Source organism: Triticum dicoccoides, chromosome 2B (assembly GCF_002162155.2).
Source record: "Triticum dicoccoides isolate Atlit2015 ecotype Zavitan chromosome 2B, WEW_v2.0, whole genome shotgun sequence".
Taxonomy (NCBI): domain Eukaryota; kingdom Viridiplantae; phylum Streptophyta; class Magnoliopsida; order Poales; family Poaceae; genus Triticum; species Triticum dicoccoides.
Window position 1 is genome coordinate 794,589,422 of NC_041383.1, and position 2,745 is coordinate 794,592,166.

The following is a 2,745-nucleotide window of genomic DNA, read 5'->3' on the forward strand; positions in this document are numbered from 1 at the left end:
GGGGGTTAGTGTGGAGATGCTCTTATGGACCTCCCCGTCTCACTTCTCGCCGGCGCACACAAATGCACACGAGGTGGTTCAGTTGAGGCACACACAAAACAGAGGAGGACAGAGTAAGCAGAAAGACACACAGTTCTCAGGTAACTGTAACTGAGTTGAGCAACAAATGCTACAACTGACGACTAAGTCTTTTTACCGGTGGCGGGAGCTACCGGCACAGCTCCAGCCAATCACCTCACACCACCGCACACTGTAGTTTATACAACATGCAGTATAACACTGTTTGCTCATATTTACTAAATGTTTGTATTTCACCACCCTAACCCATCACGTGATGTCATCCGCGTGCATGTATGTCAAGAATGTGACAGCTCTCTTCTCTCTTCCCTTACACAATAAATCCGTACTTTTATTCCAGCTTTGCTAATTTAACTTGTCCATATCTTTTAAACCATAATTTTATTATTGAAACTTTATATATATATGAACTCGTGGCGTTCAGACCTTTAAAACAAGATCAATATTGAATATATTTCAAACACGTTTGAATTTCAATGTTTCAATCGATTTATTTCACTTCAACTATTTCAGTCAGTTGAAATTCTGATTTCATTTATTTTAAAAAATATTTTGAATAATTTCAAGCAATCATTTCATATAAAAGATTCACAAATTATTTCACTCGGTTCAAGAATCCGGTTTCATTTTTTCTTACAACCATTTCAATTATTTCAGACGTACTACACTTTTTCAAAATACTATTTCATTTACTTTGGATAAGTCTCCACTGTTTCAAAAAGAATGAGCTAATATATTTCAATAATTCCATAACATATTTCACTTTTTCAAAATACTTTTTGTGGAAACACTATTTTGACACAAACTTATTTCACTACAAACCCTTCACCCATTTCAAAAACACATGTTTCACTCATTCCAAAAAATAATTTCACAAAAAATGAAAACGCATTTCACTCATTGGTCTTGTTCTAAACAGCTCCAAACATCGTATTTACTTCAACTATTTCAAAAAATAGATTCACAAAAAATTTCACTCAATTCAAGAATCCAGTTTCAGTTTTTTCTAAAAACATTTCAAAAAAAAATCCAGACGTATTTCACTCACTTAAAAAATTCCGCTTCTCTCTTTGAAACAATCTATTTCACAATTTTTAAATTGATTTCAATTATTTCACAGATGCATTTCTTTGTTATTTCAATTTGGAAACATATCAGTTTCAAAATTATTTCAAAAAGTAATTTCACTCTACTTTTTTCAAGAAATAGACTGCAGTTCTTTCGAAAACTAATTTTCAATAAGTGATTATATTCATTTTAACAGACTTGTTTCACTCATTTCAAAAAACCAGATTCCGCTCATTCAAAAATGCATTTCACTCATTTTGACAAACATGTTTCACTCATTTCAAAAATCAGATTTCACTCATTCAAATAAACGTATTTCACTCGTTTCAAAAGTTATATTTAACTCATTTCAAAATGGTTGATTTCAATAATTTGAATGAATGATTTCACCCAATTTAACAGGCATATTTCACTAACTTAACAGATTTCACTGATCAATATATAACTGAAATGGAAATATGATTGAAATAACAAAACTCAAAGTAGACAAAATATATTCAATATTGACCTTGTTTTAAAGATCTCCACGCCAGGAGTTCAAATATATAAAAAAATTCAAAATTGTTTTTTTTATTTAAAAGATATAAATGATTCAAATTAAAAAAGATGAAATAAAAAGATGAATTTGTTGCGTAAGAAAGGAAAGAGACTGCACCAGTATTTTTGCTGTCATGCATGTGTACTGTTGTACGTAAGAAGGGAGGAGTATGCATACATCTGATTAAACAATAGTTTCAGTAGGGTCCATTCACTGTATTTGGCTAGGTATAGATACTGTATAGCAAAGATTGAAAATTAATGCGTGGCAGTCACACGAATCTTGGCGTAGTCAATGAACGATGGATACCTAACCGGTAGGTACCAGCTCCGGTAAAAAGAGCTTTGCGCAACTCTAATCTTGTGCACACACAGATGCAGCCGACCTGCCCACAATCACACAAGTGCATTCACGTCGCACTAACAATTTGTACTTGTTTGTCTTTGTGATTTCAGCTGACACGGAACTGCTCGACTGAGCACTACGGTGCTATGCACGGTCTTCTACATAGTACATGTACATGTGCTAGTATGAATTTACCAAACACGATTATCACCAGGTCGTGCGGCCATGTCGTCGAGTTCAACACCATCAAGGACATGCGAATCCCTGGAATGCCCTAGTGCCCATGCTAGTTAATTTTACTTCATTAGAGTTCCTGCACAACCAAACATTTAGATTATGGAAAAATACTCTCGTACGGAATCATTTTTTCTTCTTCTCTTCACGTGATGTAAGCTTTGTGGTTGGCATGGATCAAAAGGTATATTGGAAATTCAGTTTAAATTTCTAGACGTTTCAGTCTGTAGACTATAGGTTGGTGTAGTATGCAGTAGGATGTCGATGGATGGAGCATAATTGATTTGGTGCCAATAATTAGCATGTCAATGTTTGGCATTGTGCCAAATATTGGATACTAATTGTTTGGTTACTAAATCGTCTTCCTATCTCACATAAGATTGTCAATATTTGAGAATGCCAACATTTGGCTAGCAAAATATTGATAGCAAACCAATCATGCTCGAGGTAGCTGGCTAGCTAGCTACCTTCAGGATCTATGA